This window comes from Wolffia australiana, chromosome 3 (genome assembly GCF_029677425.1).
Source record: "Wolffia australiana isolate 7733 chromosome 3, ASM2967742v1".
In the NCBI taxonomy this organism is placed as follows: Eukaryota; Viridiplantae; Streptophyta; class Magnoliopsida; order Alismatales; family Araceae; genus Wolffia; species Wolffia australiana.
Genome location: NC_135837.1, coordinates 12,711,481 through 12,738,840, shown reverse-complemented (window position 1 = coordinate 12,738,840; position 27,360 = coordinate 12,711,481).

The following is a 27,360-nucleotide window of genomic DNA, read 5'->3' as shown; positions in this document are numbered from 1 at the left end:
AAAGACGAGGATGGGCCCTACGATACTGGCCCAATCCATAATTCGAAATGCAAAGAAAATACACATAGAAAAAACATAAATTGTTCGAACCTACCCGGAGTACTTAAACCCCGGGTTGCGGACGTCGGCACGAGCTGTCCGACGTGGCTGCTGGCGAGTCGTCGTCGGTCGTCCGGCTGATGTCGTCGTCGTCATCAGGTCGTCGTCGGCACGATGATCCTCCATCACTTCATGATCAAAGTAGAGGACAAATTCCTTAGAGAGCAGGTAATGACGCCAATGACGTAAAGATTGGACGATCGCATAAAATTCTTTGTCATAGGTAGAATATTTAAGCTTAGCGTCATTCAATTTCTAACTAAAGAAGGCAATAGGATGATTTTCTCGACTCAGAACTCCTCCTATTCCTAACCCTGAAGCATCACAGGCAACCTCGAATACTTTATCAAAATCAGGTAAGCGAAGAATAGGGGCCTGAGTCATTCTAAGTTTGATCTCCTCAAAAGATTTATGAGCTTCTACTGTCCATTCAAAATAATTTCCCTTAAGGCATTCAGTCAAGGGTGCCATGATGGTGCTAAAGTTGAATATGAATCGTCGGTAGAAAGTTGCTAGGCCGTGAGAACTACAAACATCATGGGCATTTTTAGGTGTTGCCCATTGGATTACGGCGTCGATTTTGGCTGGATCAACGGATACACCTTGGCCAGATAGGATAAAACCTAAGAATGAAACATGACTAACAAGGAAAGAACATTTTTTTGGGTGAGCATACAGCTGCTCAGTTTTCAATACTTCACAAACTAAACGTAAGTGTTGGAAATGGTCGGGTGTGGATTTGCTATAGATAAGGATATCATCAAAATATATGACGATGAAATTTCCTATGAACGGTCTAAGTATATGATTCATCAATCGCTGAAAGGTGCTAGGTGCGTTTGATAATCCAAAGGGCATGACCTTCCACTCATATAGTCCGTCCTTGATCTTAAAGGCGGTTTTCCATTCGTCTCCGGGTCGGATACGAACTTGGTGATGACCGCTCTTAAGATCAATTTTGGAGAAAACTGTCGAACCTGCCATCATATCAAACATATCGTCGATGCGGGGAATAGGAAACCTATACTTGACCATGATCTTATTTGTAGCTCTACTGTCAATGCACATACGCCAACTCCCATCCTTTTTGGGAGCGAGCAGTGCAGGAACGGCACACGGGCTAAGGCTCTCTTGGATGAACCCCTTGTCCAAGAGTTCTTGGACTTGGTGCTGTAATTCCTTGTACTGCGTAGGGTCCATCTGATAGTGAGGGAGGCTGGGTAATGATGACCCCGGAATGAAATCAATAGCATGCTGAATATCACGCATCGAAGGTAGGTCATTGGGCAAATCATTGGGGAAAACACTAGCGAATTCCTCTTGTAGCTGAGAAATCTCGGGGGGTGGGGTGGAAGAATCCTCGGAGGAATGATCGGGTATCATGGCCAAGTACATAGTCATTTCACTATCGAGTTCTTTCTGAAATTGGGATCCGCTAACAACACATAAGCCTACGGATGGAGATTTCAGTGAGGCTCTCTGCGGGCTATGAGTGTAGGGATGCAACGTGATTTTCTTGCCCTAATGGATAAAAGAACAGGTATTCTCCGACCATAGAGGTGTACATCATTATCATACAACCAAGGGCGGCCGAGAATAATGCTGCCCACCTTCATGGGTAGTACATCACATAATATCTCCTCTTCGTAGGATTGAACCTTCAAGGGGAGATGGCATTGGTTCTTCACAGGGATGGAGGTAGCATCGATCCAAGACACGAAATAGGGGTGAGGATGATCAATCAAAGGTAATCCCAAACGTGATGTCATAACATCAGAGACGACGTTATTACAACTACCACTATCTATGATCATTTTACACATCTTATCACCAATTTTAAAATATGTGTAAAATATGGATGTCCTCAATGCAAAATTATCGGTGATAGGCTGAGTAAGGTTGCAACGGATAATGCCCCTAATTGACGTAGATGGGTCGTGACAAGGAAGAGACGGGGGACAGTCTGTGATACCAATGAAACTCACTAATCCGTCATCATGCACAAATTCATCGACAACATAGCTCTCAACTCTATACTCCTCATCTATAGGTGGCTCATCAAAGGTAGGGTCACTATTGAGGGCTCCTGTCCTATGTGCAAGGCTCGTGAAGGGCATTGAGAAGCTCTATGACCTTGACCTTGGCATTTAAAACAAGTCAAGCCGAAAGGACAGAGTTGTGCAGAATTGGGTTGAGGAGGAGCCCTAGCGGTGGACTCTAGGGAGGGTGAGGGACGAGTATTTAGCGTAGTCGATGACTGATTCGGAGCGGGTGCACGATGTTCAGTGGGAGTACGAGTAGGGGTAGGAACGAGTGGTGGTGGTGCCGGGAGAGCTAAGGGAGGATTACGCTGGGTCGCACGGTTGGAATAAGAAGGGTTAGATAAGTGCGACCGATCTGTAAGAGCAGGGCGATTGTACACGGGAGTATGGTATAAGTTCTGACAAAGTTCTAGGTCCTCTACAATCTGATAGGCCTGCTCGAGAGTCGTGGCCTTACGTACAAGCATTTCTGTCTCTAGATAAGGGTTAAGACCAGTTCTAAAATGAGAAATAACGACTCGAGGATTCTCTTCAAGTCGACACCTCATATAGAATTCCTCAAATTGAGTGATATACTCGGACACGGGGCGCCTACCCTGCTGCAGTTTGTGCCATTGGTCAAGAAGGTTGTCAAGATAGGCAAGTGGGACGCATTTTTCACGTAGTTTGTCCTTCATTTGGGGCCAAGTATCTATGGGTGCCTCATGACAGTTATAAATCGAAAATTCAAGATTTTCCCAAAAGATCTTGGCTTGTCCACCTAATCTCATCTCGGCGTACTGGACCTTCTACCACTCTAGCATATCGTACCACTTGAAATAACTATTCAATTTAGACTCCCAATCAAGATACTCTTTAGGGTCCCTAGATCCCTCGTAGTATGGAACATCGACTTTGACGCTACGCTGAATCTGCTGCCATTGGTTGTCGTGATCCACACAGCAGTGATCGCGATGGGGAACCACATCCTCGGGTGGAAAAGGATCGTTCCTGTCGGGACAATTCCCGTTCCATCCGTGATATCTATCATCGGGCGGATAAGGATCATTCCGAGGGGGATGATTCCTATCGCGCTCCGGGATCCTCTCCTCCGGTGGATGGTAGTCGTCCCGTAGTGGGTGATTTCCATCATGCACCGGGGCTCTATCCACAACTGGATAGGGATCGTTCCGTGGGGGACGATTCCTATCCTGACCTGGGGTCCTAGGTTAGGGCGGATAGTAATCGTCGCGACGATTTCTATCATGAACCGGAGTGCGAATATCCGGAGGAATCGGATCGTCTCGCTCGAGACGATTCTGATTTCGGCTTCCAGATCTATCTTCGGGTCGTATAGGATCATCAATGTCGCGATGATTCCTATCACGATCTCGAGATCTATGATCTGGGGGATAGTGGTTCTTGCGATCGCGGCGATGTCGATCCAAACCTCTATTTTCGAGTTGATAAGTCCGTTCGCTCACCGCATCGATCGAACTAGTTAGACGATTGTCCATATTGGTAATTCGTGGATTGACATCACGAAAACCGTTCTGGACAGCGTCTTATACACGATCGATGTCTCCTCGAGAAGAGGTTGGTGGTACGGATGATGACAACTCGTGGACAAGGACGGACACCTCACGATCGTCTTGGGGTTGGTCTGTCATCACAGCGGCGACTCGTTTGCCGGAACGCAAATGCATGCAAGGAACTGACAGATGATGATGAATGTAGACGTCTACGATGGCGGAAACGACTGGGCTAACAGGTTAGGCTCTGATACCAATTTGATGTAGGATGACTACACGGTAGGCGAGGAAGGGCGGGACGACAGGACTAAGGTTAGGATAGGTGTGAGGGATAAAACAATCCACAGAAATGCACGATCGGATTCGGACTTTATAACCGATGAAATTCTGGTGGTGCAGCTCCGACCCTTATCGAAGGCGGGAGGACTGTCTTCCCCCACAACACCGAAATCAATACGTCAAATTCGCGTTGCGAGGAAACACTCGAGAGGTAGGTTGAAGAAGTAGAGAATCCAAACCAATTCAGATTTCGACGGCAGTCGAAACTTCCCAAGAAACACTAGACGGAGAACACGTGGAGACCAAATAGTTCAGGCGTACCTCAGCACCACAGCGCGTGAAGAGGTTGCGGCCAATTCTGAAAGTGACAAGGCTGGACGTTCTGGGCGTTGAACGGCCCTGGTTAAGTGCGGTTGTTGTGGACGCAGCGTCAAACGTGGGCGAACACCCACGCGTGCTTCGCGCACGCGGCTTGAAGCGCCAACGGCGTCCAGACAGGGACAGTCGGAGTGCGGCCTCAAGCGACCCTGGCGAAGGCTGTCGGGTTAGGCGAGGGCGGCACACGGGCGGCGCGCGGACGGCGCACGGGCGGCTCGCATGCAGCGCGCGGGCAGCGTGAGTGCGGCGCGCGTGCGGTGCGTGGGCGAAGCGGGAGGGGCGCCGACGATGCGCGGGCAGCGCGCGGGCGGCGCGCGGGCAGCTTGGGTGGCCCCTTGGCGGACTACCTGGGTAGCCTTAGGCGAGAGAGAGAGAAAGAGAGAATGGAGAGAAAGAGAGAGTAGAGGGGAGGCCGACGTCGCAAGGCCGCGGCAATGGCGGCAGCGGCGGCGGCGGCGGCGACGGCTAATAGGGTTTGGAAGATGAAAGAAAGGGGTGGCTAGGCAATCCTCCTAGAAGAGTTAAACATAAACTCGATTCTTGAATTATGATTGCCTAATGTTTCTTGAAAAAGAATGGCCTATATATAGGCCTTGGAGGAAAGAGAAACTGACAAGAAAATAAAGACGAGAAAATAAAGACGTGCGCTGTGTCACGCCAAAGGGCAGTTGTGGATCTGCCTCTAGCGTCGTGTCATGACGCACGTAGGGATGTGTGTGGGTGGAGACGTGCTTGTCGACGGTTACGGCGTGTTGACTTTGGTTGACTCCAGTTGACCGTGTTCCATAGCGGGTGTGTTGACTCCGGTTAACCATGGTGACGCGTTCGATGCTGAAGTGTTGGCGTCCTCGCCATCAAGTTCAATCACCTACTCTACGCCCCACCTGGGCTACAACTTCGCGCGGAGTTTCAGGTGCATCACCCTGGTGAACTCCCATAGTATGCCCATGAACGGCCTCTATAGTCCACTCGCAACTGCACTTGGGTTGTTGTCGGCTTCCTCACCCCATCTAAGTGCAACCGAACAGGCTGGTGCACACCCCTGCACTCTACCCTTTTCCCCATGTGTCGTCCCTCATATGGTGACGCGTATGGTCTCTTCTGCTATCCTTTAACTGTAACCCTAACCCTAACCCTAACCATAACCCTAACCCCGTAACAGATTGTAACAGAGTTTCTCTCTCCTCCGAAATTGATTTCTTCATAACTTTCGCTAGAGAGCTCGGATTCTTGTGATTTTTATTTCATTGGAATCAGAAGGCCGCAAAACTATAGGAATCAACTACAAAAATACCAAAAATAAATTCCTACGGCTCCTGTTCAAGAGTTTTGATTCCAGTAGGTAAGTGGTTCTACCCGAGTTTTAAATTCACGATATCCTATGATTTAGAGGGGCTATATATAAGAAATTTAGACTCTAATTGTTCTTCTTGACGAGCCACTTCGTTCTATATCAATAGTTTTGCATGAAATTGCTTCTTTAATCAGATATTTTGTTTTTAAGGTACCTCTTGCCATTTGAACGAACTCCTACCCTGCAATCCAATGCGGGCTGCTGAGTCAGACGAGCCATTGCTGGCCGCCGCCACCATGTCGGCAAGCCACCTGGCCTAGTCAGCCCATGTGGTGGATGCTGACAGGTCCATAAAAACTATTGTGGACCCATCAACAACGATGGGCCTAGCTGGATGCGTCCGAGCTGACGGATCTGCCAGCATGGACGCATCCAACGACCTTAAAAAATAAAATAAAAAACAAAAAAGAGAAAGCGATAAAAAAGGTGCTCTAGCAGCATTAAATGCTGCCGCTCTCATGGTCTACGAGCCCATCCGGACCGTCGCGATGCACGCGTGTCACAATCGCAACGGTCCCATTGATGGATCCGCCATAGACCAACCAATATATCAAAAAAATGAGCAGTCGGCCCAACGGCCGACGGCTCATTAAATATGCCGTTACACCTCGGAAACCCAAACGACAGCACATCACATCTGGTGCCCAGCATTCGATCTGGCCACCAGTTGGACGCTTCAGGCGCCGTCCGATCTTCTCCCCCAGCCTTGGAAGAGTCAACCTTTGCGGGCGCCGACAATGCAGTTAATGCATTGCGAGTAAGTTCACCCTCGGCCGCGCTCGACTTTGTTGACTTCTCTTGCCTCTTACTACCGTCCGATCCCCACATACCATACCCGTCGGAAGGCCAGACGTGGCCACGTCGATGGATCTTCCACTAACAGAAATCCCATCCGACGTTGCCGGCCTCCACCGAGTCGACTCGGTTGAGCCGCCACCAGTCGACTCAGTCACACAACACCAAGTCGACTCGGCAGATCTCCGCCGAGTCGATCGGTCTGACTCGGCCTTTCGAGGCCCAGTCGACCCGGTCGACCACGGCCAGGTCTACTTGCTCGACTCGGCCGATTTCGACTGGTCGACCTGGCCGATTCTGACTGGGTCGACCAGGTTGACCTGGTCAGAATCTGACCAGGTCGACCTGGTTGACCTAGTCGAATCTAACCGAGTTGACCTGGTCGAACCAATCACTTATGACTGAGTTGACCTGGTCAACTTGGTCAACACTGACCAAGTTGACTCAAATGATTTGGTCAACGCTGACAAAGTCAAACTAGGTGAGTCGGCCCACCAAGACCTGGTCAACCCTGATCGAGTTGACTTCGTCAACTCTAAATGAGGTTACTTGGCCAACTCTGATCGAGTTGATCCGGTCAACTCTGCTCGAGTTGACTCGGTTAACCAAGACCTGGTCAACCCTCATCGAATTGACTTGGTCAATTCTAACCGAGTTGACCAGGTCAACCAAGACCCAGTCAATCCTTATCGAGTTGCCTCAGTCAACTCAACGAATCAGGATCGCGACGAGCAGGCCGACCCCGTCAACCATGACCGAGTCCGAGACAAGCAGGTCAACCATGACCGAGTCAACGAGGCTGACCCGGTCAACCGTGACCGAGTCAACCCGGTCGCCTCGGTTGCCTCAACCAATGTCAACCCGACTGATAGCATGGAGGACCACAACGCATCACAGACGCAAGGACCGGCACCTAAGGAGCAACAAGATGAACGAGTATCACTGAGGACATGGGCGGCGCGCGTGGCGGGATCTGCACACACGGGCGCTACAACCACAAGTACCACACCCCCCTTCCAAAAATCGCACTCCCCCCCCCCACTATGATGCTTCGACCCCCAAACGGGGGTACACTGACTCGGAGGGTATGCGCGTAGTAACCTTCTCCGAGGAGGAGGTCTCGCGGATGGCCACACCATTTGCTTTCACACTGATTGGGCGATTCACTATGAAACGCCCACTCATTGACGATATTACGAAGGTATATCTAGCGCCGGGACACTTCCTCGGCCCGGTGGTTATTGACGCACGCAACCATCGGAGTGTCTTCATCCGCTTCCAATTGGAAGACGACTTTAGGAGGGCCTGGAGTCAGACTACATGGACGATCAATGGCTCCACCATGCACACATATCGCTGGATGGCTGAACAGACAAGTACCACCCGGGAGCATTGCCCCCACTCCGTGCAAGTATGGATAGGCTTCCCAAGCTACGACCCCATCTCTTCACGCTGGCTGCTCTTGAATCTCTAGCTGGTGCAGTAGGAACTTTTATACGTCTTGATAGGGACGTACATTTGTTTAACCGCCCAGGATATGCGCGAGTGTGTGTTGAGATTGATCTCCTTGAGCCCATTCACCGCATGGTACTTATTAGGAACGGGGATGAGTTGATGCGTCAGCCGATTGTGTGTGAGAACCTTCCCCAGTTCTGTACACACTGTACCCTCCTCGGCCATACTATCCACAAGTGCCGCCAAAAGGCGTCACAGACCACACCAACTCCTATAGAGGAGTACCTCCCCCCTTTGCTGTATAACGACTATATATTAGCGGCAAGGCCCACTACCCACGACCGTCGCCCTACACAGAGGCCACCCTGATGACTCTAAAATATGTCATCAAATAATCAAGTTCTCAAGTTTAAATTCATTACAATTATCTTGTGAATTCATGCTAAGTTCATGCATATGTATTGTTTTATGAAATCACTAACCCCACTTGATTCTTTGAATCAAGTGGAATATATTTAACGTTTTATGGCTAGTGAACATTAAGAAACAGGTTAAGAAAATCAAGGAAGAGAGGAGGATCAACAGAAGTGGGCAAAAATTCGAAGTGGCAAAAATTACGAAAATGCCCCTGGGCATGACTTAAGAGAAAACCTATAAATACTCTCTTGAGAGAGGAGTTTAGGTGTTCAGAATTTTCTCTAAGGAAACTAGGGCTTGGAGAAGAGGATTTCTGCACCCTCTAGGAGCTGATGAGCTTTTGGAGTTGGAGAGGAAGAACAGACTGAAGATAGCTTGGATTGAAGAACCACGCCTTGCCGCAAGGACGTGACACCCGACGTGGGGAAATCTCAAGCTTCAGCCCTGTAATCCCTCTCTTCTCAGACAATTTTGGTTGGGTTGGAAGAGTCGCAAGATCTTCCAATGTTTTCCAACTGAGGATTGTTTCATTTTAGATTTGATTTCAGTTGAATTATGTTTCTTTCTTGTTCTGATCATCCTCCCCAAACTTCCCCAAAAAATCCCTTTGACGATAGCACCGCCGCAGCAGCGCATCGCCGCAGCAGCACCGCCAAGAGCAGCACTGGCCGCGCAGCAGCATGCGCGACAGCAGCGTCGCGCAGCCACGCGCTGCGTGACAGCGCCACAGACGCAACAGCGCAGCGCGCGCGCAGCCACGCCGCACGCCGACAGCGCCAGACGCAAACACCTTTGCGCGCAGGTACCCTGCACGCAAGGTGTTTGATCCTTGCCCCCAAGGGCAAGGGTACTGTCTCAGAGAACTCCTCTGTAGACAGCCTCTATTAAGTTAAATCTTTAACTTAATCAGATCAATAGCAGTTAAATCTTTCGACTAAACTGGGAATTAAAGAGGAATTCTGTGATTTTCCTGAGGATCATTTAACAGAGTTTAATATTTATTTTAAATTGATAAGTGACATATCTATTGAATAAAGAAGGAAATTTCTACTGTTTTCTCCTGCTCCCTGTGGATCGACCCTCACTCGCCTTACGCCGTGAGGTTTATAAATTTGTTGCATAAGCTCTGAACCTCACACGTCTGAACTGCTAAATAACCAGTAAAAAACGCCCTAAAATTGAGCTTATCACACCCCAGACTGGCAGCCATACCCCTGTAGCGCAGGGAGTGCCTAGTGCTCCGCGCTCACAGGGGCCCCTGCTGTGTAAGCCGGTCTCGGCCAAGCTTGGCCAGCCTACATCACAGTGGGTGAAGAAGGTCGCTAACAAGCGACCTCCAACCCTAGCCCCGGAGACATCCCCTACTAGAGCTCGAGCGGGCAAAGGTAAAGAGGTAAGGGCTCCCCTCACCTCAAATACCTTCGCCTTATTAGATGTGCTAGAGAGACACGAAGGAGATGGCACGGAGGTTGTGCATACTCACTCCACTATTCCACCCCCCCGTCCCTCCCCCCCGACTTCCCACGCACCCCAACCTTCCCCGCCCCCATACCATCGCCCCCTCCCAACCACTCCCACCATAGTATCTTCCCCATCATCCCCACCTACCCGTCCGTCTCCCTCACCTGATCATCATACATCTTTGCCTCGCTCCCCCCGATCCCCTCGCTCCTCTCCACCTTGTTCCCCTCCACCTCGCTCCCACTCAACCCCTCCCCCTCTCTCCCACTCCCCCCCTCCCCCCACACTACCCACCCCTTCTTCTCCACCCTGCCAGCCACCCATTCCCATCTCTGATGTACCGCCCCCCCTAACCACACTCCCCCCCCGCCGGATATCCTCACCTCCTTGCCCGACCTCCACCCATCACATATACCTTTCGAGCGGGAAGGATGCTTGACTAACACTCAAGCACCAATCTCTAGTTCAGAGGACACCTGTGGAGATACTAGCGGCCACACCTCCACAGGAGACGAGGACTATGTCGCCTCCCCTTCTGAGGACTCAGACGTGGACACTTCCCCTTTACCAGGTCATCGCTCGGATACTCTAGATCCATGTCGTATCTATAACACACGATTGAGAGTGCGTCAAGCGAGTCGATAGTTCTATGATTCCAAGTCTTGTTTGGAATTGTAGAGGGATCGGCACCTCCTCTCCCTAGTCAATAAGTACAACTTGGACTTATTGAACCAACGATTACATCGGATTGCTCCAATTCCATTGCGGGGAAACTCAAAATGGATCATGTTTGTTGTCATCCCTCGAATAAGCTCTGGCTCCTATGAAAGCGGGACTATTTGATGGACCTACTAGCTGAAGGGACCTAGTATGCCATTTTTGACAGAGAAACCTCCCCAAAGCCCTATAGGATTACTATAGTCTATGCCTCACATAGACACTTAGTGCGGGAGGCCTTCTGGGGGAACTCGCCTTACACATTCACTCTCACTCATAGCCTAAAGGCCTCCCTTGGTTTCTAGCTGGGGATTTCAACTGCATACGGCCAGTCAGCAAACGCCAAGGGAGGAGCATACCTCGGCCAAACTCGATGCAAGCGTTCAATGATTTTATCCACCAGACATCACTTGTCGAGCCTCCTACTATCGGTGAGAAGTGGACTTGGTGCAATCAGCTTTAGGCCGATGCACGTATGTACCAAACCGATCGACCGTTGTTTCACCAATAGCGCGGCGCTGATGTAGTGCACCATCGTGATTGAGCTCCTCCCACGCTATTATTCGGATCACTCACGTATCCTCCTTCTCCCAAACTCCAGTAATCAAATTTGCCGCACACCATTTTGCTTCCAAGCCATGTGGTTAGAGCATAACGACTTCCGTCATTTTGTACACAACCATTGGCATGGAACGATCTCGACATTACCTGTGGAGAATTTCAGCTATCGCCAAAGGAATCTCAAACTTCACCTGAAGTGGTGGAATCAACATATCTTTGGAGACGTCCACGCGCCAGTCGAAGCACTCAAGATAGAACTAGCTGCCGTCGAGCGACAGTCCACGCACGACATGGGAGAGCGCCACACTCCACTAAAGGAGCAGCTTGAGACCGCCATGTGGCGCTAGGAGATTTTCTACCTCAAAAAATTGCGTGTCCAATGGCTACACAAAGGTGATAGAAACACATGTTTCTTTCACACCTCGATCCGTCACAGAGCCAGACCCAATTATACGACTCTACTAGAGACATATAATCAGGACCCTGCCCAGCTGGCAGACGCAGGAGTGGCATTTTACCGCTCACTCCTATCCTCACAACCCATTGTGGTGAGTGAGGATCTTCTCGCTTCTATCCCTCACTTAGTGACCGACCATGACAGCGCCCTCCTCACTGCCCTACCCACTCGAGCAAAGATCAAGGAGGTCATCTTTTCCTTGGCTAGGAACAAAGCCCTCAGACTGGATGGATTCTCGTTGCGGAATTTTATATGACTTGTTGGGACATCGTAGGCACCGATTTGGTGCTAGCTATCAAGGAAGTGTTTACGCATAAAGTCTTCCCTCGTAGTTGGAAATCTACTTTTTTGGCACTCATACCAAAAGTGGCTCTTCCAACTACCTTCCGAGACTTTCGCCCCATTAGTCTATGTAATGTATGCTCCAAAGTTGCACCCAAAATCATTACTAACAGACTAGGGAACCTCCCTGAGTGACTCATCTTGCATGAGCAATGTGGTTTTGTCAAGGGTCGACAAATCCATGACAACATCATGCTTGTGCAAGAGCTAGCCCAATCCTTGGACGCCGCGTTGGTTTCAACACTGAGTTCATCGATCTTGTCGATGCTTGCATAAGAGAGAATCACTTCTCTCTTTTGATGGATGGAAACTCCACTAGATTGTTCACGGCCACGAGAGGTCTTCGGCAAGGCGATCCTATTTCGCCTACCCTTTTTATATTGATGGAAGAGGTCTTCAATCGATTGCTCACCCGTGCGATCGACCGCGGCCTCATCCAACCGTACTTTACGAAAAGGGATGCCCGATCCTCTCACATTCTCGATTTGCAGACGATGCTACCTCTTCCTCAATGGATCTAAAAAATCCATTAAGGAACTTATGAGTGTCCTTACGGGATATGAGCAAGCTTTGGGCCAGCTCATAAACGCCTCAAAGAGTAGCTTTATAGTTGGTCCCTCCACTACTATAAAGCGCACTTAGATCATTCAGCACTACACTAGATACTCATGAGGATGTCTTCCTTTTGAATGTCTTGGATGCCCTATCTTTTTGGGACCCGCGAGGCATCATTACTTTGATACCTTGTTCGGTAAACTCCGAAAGAAACTAGAGGGATGGAATATCCGTTTCCTATCACCTGGTGGGCATATCTAACTTATTTGACACGTCCTCATGAGTATCCCATTGCACATGCTGGCGGTTCATTCACTATCTTCCACGATCCTCTGCTCAGTGGAACGGCTATGCGCACGTTTTTTATGGTCAGGTCACCTCGAGGGAGAGTACTGCCACCATTGGGTTTCTTGGGAGAAAACATGTCAGCCGACGGATGAGGGGGGTCTAGGGATCAGACGCCTCACGGACGTCCAGGACATGCTCCAAAAGAAGCTCGTATGGCGATTGCACACCACATACTCATTATTGGGTTACTTCATTTACGCCAAGTATGGGGAGTGGGCCCATCATGAGGTTGACATTTGGGGTCCTCGGTGATGGCGGCAGTGGCAGCGTCACTGGCTTCAGCTGGCACATGTCACCCGTTGGCACATTGGCCGAGGTGAGATTAGTGCCTAGTTTGATACTTGGCATGCTGATGAACCACTTGCGTGCCATCCACAATTTGTCCAACACGAGGTGCAACTAACAGTGGCACAACTGCTTAGGGGGAACACCCAACACCTACTACCGGAGCATGGCCTCCCTCTTGATATGTTAAGTGCGGTCCAGAGAACCTCACTTGGGTCCACTCTCGACTTTGCCATTTGGACGCTCACACCCAAAGGCACATACTCGTGCAAATCTTCATGGGAGCATTTTCGGGAGAAATCCCCCATCCAACACTAGGGTCGCCGCATCTGGCATCCGACGATCCTTCCTTGAGTCTCTGATGTGATACGACGACAGCCGAGATCGATCGGCGCGTTTCACGTCACAGGGTTATGATGCGAATGTATGGGATGTAAGCCGAATGATGAGAAAATACGAATGAGCAGATAAGGACTTGACGGATAGCGACGTCGGCCGTACCGATCAATGAGAGACGAGTGAACCTAAGATCAAACTCCCAATGACCCGCTGGACTTACTAGACGTCTACTAAGTGAGGGGCATCTAACAGCCCTGGAGCGTTCGGCGTCCAAGTCGGATGACAGTCCGTCTACCACAAGAATCCCTATGCTCGACAAGGTGGCTAGTCCTATCCGATGATGTTCGAGAATATCACAGTAGCGGACGCGATAGGGGAAGACGAGACTGTCGAAGATAATAATACTGGAGTTTATAGAGGGGAGACGAGACTGACCTTTGTATCGCTTAGTCCAAGGCGTCCAAGTCGTCGAGCGGATGCTTAGTGTCGGGTCGTGCGGACGAGTGTCGTTGGCGAGGACAAAACTGGGTGCGGACAGTGCGGTCGTAACTACCAGCAGAGAGCTGAGTCCACGGGTGGCGTGCAACAAAAGTCGGAGCAGAGGGCGCACAAGGCGCGCGCTTGGCTGGCGCACGGCGTAGTCGTGTGGGCGGGCAAGACAGCGAACCAAGTATCGTGGGAATAGTTGTGGGGGTGGGGCAGAAAACCAAGTAATCGGTTATGGCGTAGAGGGTGGGAATCAAGAAATCAAGAAAGATGAGGGCGAAGGGGAGAACGAAGGGGAATCAAGGAGATATGGTGAGATCAAGAAATCAAGAAATCATGAAATCAAGAATTCAAGAAATCAAGAAATCAAGAAATCAAGGGGAAAGAAAGTGGGCGATCAAGAAAGACAAGAGGATGCGGTTGGGGATCAAGAAACGATGGGGAAAGGAGGGTGGGCGATCAAGAAAGGCAAGACGAGGCGGTTGGGAATCAAGAAACGATGGGGAAAGGGGGGGGCGATCAAGAAAGGCAAGACGAGGCGGTTGGGAATCAAGAAACGATGGGGAAAGGAGGGTGGGCGATCAAGAAAGGCAAGACGAGGCGGTTGGGAATCAAGAAACGATGGGGAAAGGGGGCTGGGCGATCAAGAAATGGTGGAAGGGTGGAAAAAGGTACCAAGAAATGGCTTTCTTGAACTGTAACAACCAAGAACCCTCCAAGAAAGAGGAGTTCTTGACGGATCTGGGGTGTGCTCCCTCGACGGAGCAGATTTCCCCGGTTGATGGCGTGTCGGTGACGCTTCTTGAATCTCCCAAGACCCCCGGAGTAATCTCGACGAAGGCCTCTTTCGATTCTTGATGGTGGCGGCTTCTTGAAACTCTTTCCTCGCACCGGAGTGATCTCGACGGCGCGCTTTAACACATCTCCCTCGGAGTGATCTCGACGGGGAGACATGGGCTCTACCCACGGAGTGATCTCAACATGGGGTGGGGCTAGCAAAACCCGCTACACTACTCTCTACGATAGGGGGGGGAGACGAATTGTGAATAAACTTTTCAACAATGACTCCAAGGTGTTCCTTGGGCATGCCATCCCCTTATATAGTGAGGATGGGTGCCAAGTGAACGTGGGAGAGGACGAACCGTCGCGAGACGTGGTTCGGCCTCCCTTACAAAGTAAAAATGACGAGGACGGGGCCCAACAACATTGGCCCAGTCCACGAATCCAAAAATACAAACACACATGAAAATGAGCATAAGTAAAAAGATAAAAGTTCTTACGCGGGGTACTTAAACCCCGGGTGGTGAGCGTCGGCGCGAGCTGCTCGGCGTGGCTGACGACATCCCATCGCGTCATCCTCGAGATGGTTCTTCGTCATCGTGGCGTCGTCCTCGAGATGGTCCTCCATCAGTCTCCTTTTTCCTTGGGAATTGATGGTGAGGATGCCAACACATCACCATCAAATGCGTCGCCACGGTCAACCAGAGTCAACACGCCTGCTATGGACCCAACGGCGAAGTCAATCGAAGTCAACCCGCCACCGTCAACCGAAGTCAACACCAAAGTAAACATGCCGCAACCGTCGACAAGCACGTCTGCACCCACGCACGTCCCTACGCGCGTCATGACACGACACTAGAGGTAGATCCACAACTGCCCGTTGGCGTGACACGGCGCACGTCTTTAATTTCTCATTATTTTCTCTTTCCTCCAAGGCCTATATATAGGCCATTGTTCTCAAGAAACAGTAGGAAGTCATAATTTCAAGAATTGAGTTTTGTTTAACTCTTCTTGGAGGACTGCCTAGCCTCCCCTATCCCTCCTAACCCTAGTCGTCGCCGCTGCTACCGCCTAGCGACGTCGGCCCTCCACCCTCTCTCCTTCCTCTCTCGCCACCCTCTCTCTCTCTCTTAATCTCTCTCTTTCTCCCTCTCCCTCTCACCCTCTCTCTTGCCCAAGGCCGCCCAAGTAGCCCCGCTAGGGCCACCCAGGCCGCCCTAGACATGGCCGCCCAAGGCCGCCCGGGCAGCCCCGCCAGGGCCGCCCAGGCTGCCCCAGCCAAGGCCGCCCAAGGCCGCCCACGCAACCCTGCTAGGGCCTCCTAGGCCGCCCATCCAAGGTCGCCCATAGCCGCCCCTGGCTGCTCGCGCACGCCGCACGCCGCACGCCGACCGCGTGTCTGCGCCGTGCACTCAGTCGCCTACGCACGCCACGCACCGACCGCCTGCTCACGCTGCACACGCGGCCACCCGCACGCACCGCGCGCTGATCGCCTGCCCGCGCCGCGCCTGCGGTCGCCCGCCACGCCGCATGCCGGCCACCAATGTCATCGAGGCCGTCCAACAGTTCGTCGTCGATGCCGTCCACACTTCGCGCGTGTGGGTATTCGCCTCGCCTGACTCTACAACGATGCCATCTACTCTCTACCAGGGCCGTTCAACTCCCGGAACGCCTAGAATCTTTCTCGTCTAGTGGGCCACTCAACGCCCAGATTCGTCCAGCCTCATCACAATCAGAATTTCCCGCATCCTCTTCATGCACTACGGTGCCGAGGTACGCCTGAACCCTTTGGTGTCAAAAGTATTCTCCGTTCAGTGTTTTCTCGAGAAGTTTCCACCGTCGACAAAATTAGACTTGGTTTGGATTTCCACTTCTTCTCTCTCTTTCTTGAGTGTTTCTTCGCGACGCGAATTCAGATATTGATTTTGGTGCTTAGATATCGTCGCGGTGGGGGAAGATAGTACTCCCGCCCTAGATAAGGGTCGGAGCTGCACCACCAGATTTTCATCGGTTTTAAAGTCTGAATCCGACCGTGTGACTTCTGTGGCTTGTTTTATCCCTTCCTCCAAACTCGTCCATCACCATTTACCCATCGTCATCCCATTCATCTCCTTAGTCGCCCTTTTCCTTAGCCGTCCTACGTCATGGAGACTCTTGCATCGCGGCCTACCGACTGATGATCGCGTGACTCGTAAAGGTTACTCTTTTAGTTCCCGCTGTCACTGTTGTCCCACAACTCCACACAGTGAGACCATGGACCACCTCTTCTTCCAGAGTGAGACAGCACTCACATGCTGCCACGTCATCACTGACTGTTGTTGTCCACTGACCCCATCTGAGTGTTTTGGCCAGTTTCTTACCTCGCCAACACGCTCTACACGGAGCCCCATCCTACACATCACCATAGCTTATCTACAATGGGAGATATGGAAAGGGCAAAATTCGTCTTGTTTTGTAGGTACGCCCAGACACGTCGTGGATATCATTAGTCGCATTCAGCTGTGGCTAAGGCGCATTTCCCATCTCCTTCCCCCTCGCGCCATCAGATCCACACTAGCTTGCGACCTCCTCCGCTCCGTAGGCATTCCGGTGACACCCGCCCAGATCCGCATTCAGTGTCGGGTTATTTATTAGCTACCACCGCCAATATGCATCATTAAATTGAATGTGGACAATGCTGCAAAAGGGAACTCAGGCCCAGCAGAGGGAGGGGGTATCCTAAGGGACCATACGGGGAGTATAATCTTTGCTTTTTCCTCTTACTACGGCATACAAACTAATACAATAGCCAAGGCTATGGCGATCTGTGACGGTCTACTTCTCTGTGAGGAATGAAACCTTCACAATATCGTCGTAGAATCAGACTCACAGATTTTAGTTCATATGCTTTGTCTAGGTACACTCTCCCAGTGGCGACTATACCAAGTATGGCAATACATCATGCGCTGACTATACTGCACTCGCCAACCATGCAGTACATGTACGAACCCCCTCCTCCATCTTTCTCTCTTCGCAGGCGCTCCCTTCGACACCTAGAGGCTGTTATCGCGTCGACCGTCTCGCCACGCTGACCTTTGATGATTATCAATACGTCATCAAATGTTTAGACTTTTTGAGCATAAAGGCATCAATTGTATCCATCTAATTCATGTTGGTTGCCATCCATATGCATTGTTTTATAAATTTACTAACCCCACTTGATTCTTTGAATCAAGCGGATTATATCTGACAATTTTGATTAATGAGTTCAGAAATAGATTAAGGCAGCCAAAGAAAGACAAAATGGATCAGGGGGAGCTGGTGAGAAATCAGGAAGAAGAGAATTCCAAAAATGCCCCCGGGGCCTGTTTTAAGAGAAAACTATAAATACTCTCTTAAGAGTTCATTGTAGGTTGTCTAGAATTTCCAACTGAACAAGCTAGGGCTTGGACAAGAAGGGTTCTGCACCCTCCAAGAGCTGATGAGCATTGGAGCTGGGAGGGAAGCAAATGAGGGAATAGTTGGAGCACGACGATCACCATCTCGCCGGAAGGGGAGTGACACCAGGTGGTGTGAGGGTTCTAATTCAGTTCTAGTCTTCTTCTCCCTTCTAAGACAGCCGAATGTGGGACTGGAAGGTACTCAGCAGTATTTCCAGTTGTTCCAGACAAGATTGTTCTATGTTCTAGCTTAATTGCAAGTTCGTTGTTGTTCAATTCGATTTTTCCCTTTGTTTCACTCTTGATCGATCATCCACCCTCTGCATCTGGCTGAAATCGTCTTCTGTAGCAGCTAATGCAACCAGCAACAAAGGCCATAGCCTAAGTAGCTAGCAGCCAAGGCCACCAGCAGCATAAGCTGCCAGCAGCCCAAGCCGCCAGCGACCAAGGCCTCAGCCAAGGTCGCCAGCAGCATAAGCTGCCAATAGCCCAAGCTGCCAGCGACCAAGGCCTCAGCCAAGGTCGCTAGCAGGCCAGGCCGCCAGCAGTAGAAGCTGCCAGCAGCCAAAGCCGCCAGCGACCAAGGCCTCGGCCTAGGTCGCTAACAGGCCAGGCCGCTAGTAGTAGCCGAGCTGTGCCCAGGTGCGTCACGAGCGAGCCTCGCCCACGTGCAACAGAGCTGCGCCCAGTTGCGCCGCGAGCAGGCCTCGCCCGCGCGCATCAGAGCTGCACCCAGCTGCGTCACGAGCGAGCAAGCCTCACCCGTGCGCAGCAGAGCAGCGCCCAGCCGAGCCCACGCGCAGGCCTATCCTGCGCGCAGCAACCGCCGCGCGCAGGTGCATCCCGCACGCAAAGGCTGCTGTGCGTAGGACGCACCCGTGCGTGTGAGCGTCGGGTGTTTGTTGAATTGACAGACCCACATACGTGACTCTGTGGGTAAAATTTGTGAACTTATGTGACTTAACCTTGAGAACTCATCTTACATAACTTTTCTTAGGAAATTCAATGAACTTTATTGAAGATAATTTCTTTGATTGTTAAGATGGAATATTCAGTGCTGATAATCTAAAGTAAAAAGAAAAGATTTTCTATTGTTCACTTGCTCCCTATGGATCGACACCTTACTCGCCCTAAGACTGTGAGGTTATAAATATTGTTGCATAAGCTCAATCCTCACACAATTAACCAGTAATTGACCAGTAAAATAAACCATAAATTGAGCTTATCAACCCTCCACACACGGCGCATCCTCGTAAGCCCGCGGGACTGCAGGATTGCGTGGAACGCTGGAGCGAGAGCGGCAGACATCGCCCGCCTTGACTAGAGACCTCACCACGCTTCATCGACCCCACTTGACAGAGGCGACCAAACTCCATCGTCATCGCAGGGCTGCTCTAGTGGGACGACGAAGTGCACATCTCCCGAGCGCCTGAACGGTGTCTTTTATGTATCTTTTCTTTTCTTAACATGGGCATGGACGAGTGGGATCCGAGTGTAATTGGGATATTTATACTCGCTCCACGCCTATAAACATTGACAAACACTCCACTTTATAAATAAAATCCCCCTCGGTGGCGTCCAGGGCACGGATGGATCAGTCAACGGTCGTAACCCCGGGGTTGGGCGTACCCGGCATCGTGTTTTTTGCCAATAATAAAAAAAAAAATCGGTCCTTGATTTGCATGGCAAAAAAAAAGAGACATGGTCCATGATTTTTGGACCCCTTGGTATCGCACGAAATATGGGTCAGATCCATTTAGGAACAGTATCCACGTTACTAGGGAGACACAACCGTGGGTGATCCCCTGAAGAGGTTGAGACCCAAGACGACCGTAAAGTTATCCATAGGGGACAAAATGAAGTTGGTCTGACCCTCCCACATTCCCACCTATAGTAACACCCGCTTGGCAATGCCAATGATGGCTCGTGCTTCCGAATTAATAGCCTTGATCTTCCCCCTACTTGGGGAGAGTTTCATGCCAAGCGTTTTTGCCTCTTCCTTAACGAGGACGTTGTGCATTTCCCCCATGTTGACCATAGACGTGGTGGGTTTATCATTGATCAATACTGGGACATGCGGGAGGTTCAAATCTTCATACTAGACCAGGGCACCCCACTATAGATCCACCAAACACTAGAGGCAATTCAGTGTCACGGCACAGCTACGCCTTCAAACGTCCGATTTGGGAGGGGGCACGACCATTAGGTTCACATTAGTGGCCGTCCCGACACCCTTCGGGCAATCCCTAATAAAGTACGAGCCTCCACACGTGAAGCACTTTAAGTTGTTTCCCCCACCGGCCTGAGTCACCTTCGACAATCTTTGGCTCTTGCCCTTGTCCAAGCTCTTAATGTAGCCTGGTTTCCATTTCCTCTTTCGGCCTTGTCTGTTCTGGTTTGCTTGCGCCTCGGCCCATTCTTTGCGTGGCTTGCCCCACTTTCCGGACTTTTCCTCTGGATTTACAACTCTGGTGGGACAAACCTTTCTTATCCCCACCACTTGATAGGTGGACATGAGGTATTTGTAGTGCCATCTCTCCAACTATGTCTAAAGCCAGGGGGAAATCACTTTGTACAACAGTCGAGCTTGTCGACCTCTAGCCTATCACTAATCCTTCTCAGTATGGACATAAACTGGTTTACCTATTCTCTTGAAGTATTGTCATCCTCGGATTGTCAAGCACTTCCCTTGCCATCCACGCTGTGTTGTAAGCAATGTAGTTTTATTTTATTCCCCCTACAAAATCCTCAAATGTAGGTGGTGACCAATTTAAACAGTATGAGCGTCGGGGCTCCTATAGTTTGGCATCGTGTACAAGAAAGTAACTAGCTATGAGGATCTTATTCTCCTCTGATAACTGATTGACTTTGCGTGCTCCACTAAACCTTGCGGTCAACATCCTTACATTTTTCGCTCTGCCATTATTGGCGCAAATCTAGAGACTCTCATCTCGTCTCCCTTCATAGAATTCTAGCTCGAAAGTCTTGCGGCACTCCTATAGTGTACTCTCCAAGTGGCCCTGCCTTTGACAGGTTGATGCAACACGGTTACGGTCGGGATCGCCGGCACCCCTTGCAACACAGAAACTAGGGTACTGCATCCAATGAGAATCTATAGGGATGCCGCAAAGTGGTGATAAATGCAGAGTGTGAAACCGATGTGAAGCAAAACTCGGCTGCTGACCTAGGGTGAAACTATAGGACCAATCCGAGCATGACCTGTCGGGCAAGACTTTCAATCACCCGATATATCAGCGAGAAAAACCAAAGGCGGGAAGACCATAGTTAGGTAGTCTGCACTCGTGTGATGAAAGCAGCCTAGATCGGTACCCCAAAACAGTATTCCCTACTCAATCCCATGGCAAACAAGGCTCCTAATAAACTGCTCCCCGGCGGTGGAACACACGAAATCAGCATTGAATGAGATAATGATACTTAAAGCGGGGGGGGGGGGGGGGTGAGGAGACATGACCCGAAGGACCTAAGTTCGGAATGCCATGGTAGGTCAATGTGGTGTCATCATGGCGAGGGCGCAGTCATGATTTTAGACGTCGAAGGAGGCTGACTTTTTGAGGACGCGACGACGGGTTTCTTGGTGGCAGCCCTAGGCGTTCCGAGTTGGCTCCGTTGTACTTGCGAAAGCCAAGGAAGGAATGCACGAGGGGTGAAGGACACGGTCGGCAAGGTGCGAGCTCGGGAGACGATGAGGGACTTCTTGGCAGCAACCCCATGCGTAACGGGGAAGAGGGTGTGTTCCAGTGGCGAGGAGGGGTTCTAGTGGGGGCCACTAGAGGGCCCTATGACCACATAGGCCCGTTAGGGCTGGGTTGGGCCTCTCTGGGCTGGTCTGGGCTGGCATGCACTTGTCTAAGGCCTGCTCGGGCCGGTTTGGCAGGCCTGGGCTGTTTGGGAATGGCCTGGGCTGGTCTGGCTTGACCGGTCAGTCGGTTTAGGGCAGCCCAAACCGGTCAGCACGACCTTGTCCAAACAGCCGAGTTGACTCTACCGATTGGGCCGAGTTGACTCTGCCGATCTAGCTGAGCTACGGCTCGGCGATGGCGGCGGGGCTGAGAGGAGGCTCATCGGAGAGGAGCGGGCGGCGCTTGGTGAGGTGACAGCAGCGTGGATTTGCGATTACGCCACTGGAACCGTGGCGGCCTGGGCAAGGAAGGGCGGCACCTTGATCCCAACTCGTTGAGTGACGCACGTGGACTAGGAGGCTGTGGATGGCACGGGGAGGCCACCATGGCGTGGGAGGGTGTTTGATGCCGGACGTCGTCAAGACGTCGTCCGGTCATCACCGAGGGTAGTGGCTTGGTATCGAATAAGGATCTCTATCGGACAACGTCCGGAAGTGTCGTCCGATAATGAGGATGAACACATATGATAAATGACGAAAATGCGAAAAGTCCTAGCTGCAGTACGTGCAAGAGCCGAAAGTGCGGTGTTGCCGTTCTAGGGATTGAGGGGGTCGCTTAAGGTATGGTCAAACGGACCTCCTGAACCTTCCCGAGATGGTCGAGGGCGAGTACGTCGCCGAACGGGAATATCCCGCTAGTGTGCTCACACACGTTGGGAGAACCAGACTTGTACCGGGTGGGTAAGACTCTCGCGTAAATTGTCATCGTCTTCTCAATCTGTCTCTCTCACCTACATCTAACCCGAGTGCAGTGGAGGCAATTTGAAAGTATACTGAAGTAGATAAAAGGCGTAAAGAGCATTAAAGAGGGGTACCTTCGTCGCGTCCTCTGAAGGATATGTCATAACACTTGAAGTCCGGGGAACAACAACTGCGAGGGCGATCAGAGGGTGTCGGCGAGTGCTTGGCACAGGTAAGGGCCAATGCGCGGCGCTCGGCACGGTTGGGTACAGCCAAGCGCGGTGCCGGGCGCTGGGCAATGGCTGGCGCTCCGCGGGGTGCGATGCTGCATGACCGTGATGCAATACGATGTCAGCCGGGATCGACCGGCTCATATTACATCACAGGAGATGGTGAATCGGTTCAAATTATCAATGAAATGGATGCCACTTAAGAAAGCCACGAATGAGCATCGTAAATGTCCCCGAGAGGGAGGAGAATCGATGTCAAACAATAAGGAGATATTGATCCCAATCAGACTCCCAATGGCCCTTGAAATCAACTAGGACGTCTAAGTAATGAGAGGCGTTTTACGGCCCAAAAGAGTTCGACGCCAAAGGATCAACGGTCAACCTTCAACCACAAAGAGAGACCTAACACTTAACGAGGGTGGCTATCCTATTGATGATTGCATGTAACCTGGCAAAGGATGAGCTAGCGGACGACGAGACTGGAGAAAGTAATAATACTGGAATTTAATAGAGGGGAGACGAGTGGGTACTTGATTTATCGATAATTACACAGCGTAGGACATGTTCAATTCAACATCGTGGACCGGACCAGCAATGAGCAGATGAGGGGCCGGTTGAATGATGAAAGCTGGACGAGCAGAGTATGGCCTAACGACGGCGAGCGTGGGCGCGGGCGGACGTGGACGGGCGCGCGGATGCGGGCAGGACCATTGGCGCAGGTGGGCGTACAGCGCACGAGCGTTGACCAATGCACGGGCGCAGACTGTGGCCCCGGCGCGGGCACCGCGCGGCGTGCAATTGCAGACAACGCGCGAGCGCGGGTGAGCGCACGATTGCGGGTGAGCACACGGCATGCCGGCATGGAGGGCGCACAACGCGCCGGCGTGGGTGCGCGTGGGCGCAGGTTATCGGACGGCGTGTGGGTGAGGGCCTACGCGCGGCGTGCGGCCATGTTCAGGCGCGCGAACGCGGGCGGCTCGCGATGCGCGAGGGCGGGCGGACACTCGGGCGCAAGCGGGGGCGCAATGGTTCGGACGCGGACCAGAGCCGAGGGTGGCAGCGGTGATGGTCAATGGTGGTGGCTGGAGAGTGAAGGCGGAGACGATGGTGGCGGAGGCATCGGCGGCAAAGCGGTGGAGTTGACGGTGGTGGGAAAGGTCCTGAACCCACAGAAAGGGAGTCCTTGGGCTGTAACTGCCCAAGAACCCTTCAAGAAGATGGGTTTCTTGAACTTCTTGGAGGCTCAGGGACAATGGCAGCAGGTGGTGATGCTTCTTGAATCGTCAATCCCCTTCGGAGTGATCTCGACGAAAGGGTCTTCGGCTCCAAGAATTTTTGCCTTCTTGAATCTTTAGCGCTCCGGAGTAATCTCAACGAAGCGATTAGACACGTCGTCATGGAGTGATCTCGATGTGACGGCGCAGGCTCTATCCACGGAGTGATCTCGACGTGGGCGGGAAAAGCCAATTACCTCTACACTCTACTCACTACGATAGGTGGAGACAAGAGTTGTAAAATTTCTTCAACAAATGACTCAAATCGCCACTTGGGCATGCTATCCCCTTATATAGTGGGGATAGGTGCCAAGTGAACGTGGGGGGAGGACGAACTGTCGCGAGACGTGGTTCTGCCTCTCCTTAGAATTTGAAAATAAAACTGAAAATAAAGAAACGGGAGAAGGATGAAGGCCCAACACCGGCCCAACCCATAAGTCCAGGAACAAAACACAAAACAAACAAGTAAAGATCAGGATGCTACGCGGGGTACTTAAACCCCTGGTGGCGAGCATCCGGCGAGCAGCTCGATGAGGCTGACGTCATCCCATCGTGGTGTCTCCTGGATGGTCCCACATCTGACCGGTGTGGCGCAGTGCAGCAAGACGCGACAGCGCAACTATGGCGACGTGCGGCATGGCAATGCGGGGTGCGGTGCGGTGGTCGGGCTTGACGCGGGCGCGGTGCGGTGGTCGGCCACAATGCGGGTGCGGTGGGAAGTTGCTGCACGAACGTGGGTGCCGTGCAGCGGTCGGCGTGGCGCGGGCACGGCGTGGTGCGACGCGGGGTGTGGCTCCAGCGTAGGGTGCGGCAGCAATGGGCGGCAGGCAACGGCGAGCCATCCGTCCCAGTGGCGGCGAGACTAGTAGCGTGTGGTGGCGAGACAGGCGGCAGACGGTGGCGTCTTGGTGGAGTGTCTTCCCTCTCACTGGTGGCGGTGGTGACCGGCTGACGGCCGAGCAGGGGCGAGGACGACAGCGCACGGAGTGAGAAAAGGGCGGCGTGCGGCGGCGAGACAGGCGTAGGGCGGGGACGTTCCGGTGGTGCATCTTTCCTCTCAACGGCGAGGGCGGCGACTGGTTGTCGGCAGAGCAGCGGCGGAAATGTCGGCACACGCGCTGAGAAGGGTGGTGTGTGGTGGCGGTCCGGTGGGCGGTTGGGTAGGCGAGCACTTCCTCTCTTCTTTTCTCCTCTTCTCCTTCCTTCCTTCTTCCTTCTTCTTCTTTTTTCTTCCTCTTCCTCTCCTCGATGGGAGTGACTCTTTGACTTCTCAAAACGTTACTTCAAAGAAAATTCCATGAGTGTTTTGAAGGGGCACTCACCCCTCCCTTTTACAGGAGTGAGGTGAATGGGCCCTTAACTACAAAAATGGGAAAACAAGATGAAAAATAAAAGGGGGTTTACTAAGGCCCACTAAGGGAGGGGAAGATATCCTCATACGGGAACTTCCCCTTTATACATCGTAGACGAGACGATAGAAAACTACTAAAGGAAATAAAATGCAAGAAAATAAAATGATAGACGAAATCAAAGAGGGCGCGCCATTACCCGGGATATCTGAATCCAGGTGCGCGCGTCATCGCTTTGGCTTGTCGTGCGGGCTGGATGCGAGTCGATGGCGAGATCGATGGCGGTGCTGACTCCTCGAGCAATGGTCTTGCGGTCTCGGGCGGTGCTGCGCCATCAGTGTCTTGCGATGCTGAAGGGTGGATGACTTGAGGGAGGCGCTAGAGGACCACAGATTCTGGCGGCCAAAGATGGAGGCCGCCGAATTGGGTGGATGGCAATCGTGCGTTCGGTTCTGGCTGGTCGAGAATGATGCACGGGGGCCGGGTCCGGCTGGTTCTAATCATCCCTGAAGGCTTACGATGAGAGGAGGATGAATGGCAGCAGCAACGACGCCCGTAGGTGGGGTTTCTGTTGGCGAGGTCGCTGGATTTTGGTGAATCGGCGCCGCCAACCATGGGATTTCGGTGAATCAATGGCCGCGGTGCTTAGAGTGATCACTACGAGAGCGACGGCGACCATATCGCAAATCTGCTGATCTTGATTCGGTCCAGCATCCGGAATGGGCAGCGGCAACCTCTTGAATTGCAAGGGCAAGGGTGCAATTGGTTGGCGGCGACGGAGTGGCCCGATGATCGTCGACGGGCATGGAGGCGCTGCTTCTGCTATGCGCGTCTGGATCTACGAAACCCTAAGAAAATTGGGAAATTGTCTCCCTATGGGAGGAGCAAAGGTAGTGAACCTCCAAGAGTGAAGAACTCAACTCAATTCAAGAAATTCCCAAGTTTGTGATGTGACATCCTCTTCCCTTTTATAGGGGGTGAGAGACGGGTACCCTAACGTGCTGGAATGAGGGGGCGCCGAAACGGGGTGCAGCCTGACCGGCGTGTCAAACATATCTACTTGTGGAAGAAAATAATGATGGGACACCTGGAAACATTTGGGTTGTCCCTAAACACGGGAATAAGTCCAATTTCAAAGAAAACTCCATAAATCAACCTGACTTGTACTCGGGGCATCTCATCACACCATGTACGTCACATTTCCGTCCTTTGCATTGGCTCTAGCATCACAACACGATCACTCCGTGCTGGAGACTGGTCTTCGTGATGGTCCCCCGTCATAGGTCATTATCCTCAAGTGTTCATGGTCTATCTCACCGTCATCTCTATTCTTATCGACTTCAATCTTCAATCTCATGAGGCTCTACTCCACGAGGCGAAGCCTCTGCCTCTAGAGTTGCTCCTTCTGGAGTCTTTCCAAGCGCAACTTGGACATCTTCATTGAATCCATCTCTCCTCCAACTTGGTTCAGGAACATATGCAGACAAAGCACAACATGATTCTGATACCAGTTGTCATGCGATCAAGTCCTGAGCTATGTCAATCGCTTGAATCTAGAGTGTGTCAGGCTAGTTCTCTTGTGTCGGAAGTCTTTTGGAATGACTTAAGATCGCATATAAGCGGTTAGGTGGGACTCTCGGGTCGCAGCCTCATTGAGGAATAGGGTCATTGCATTGATATCACAAAGGCTACATCATAGTTTGATTATTGATAAGCCTAAAAATGCACGTAAAGATGTCGTTGATTTTGGATTTAGACTTATACAATAAAATTTATAATTTCCCTTAATCACTCAATATAGAATAACGAGCAAGTCCCAAACCACAG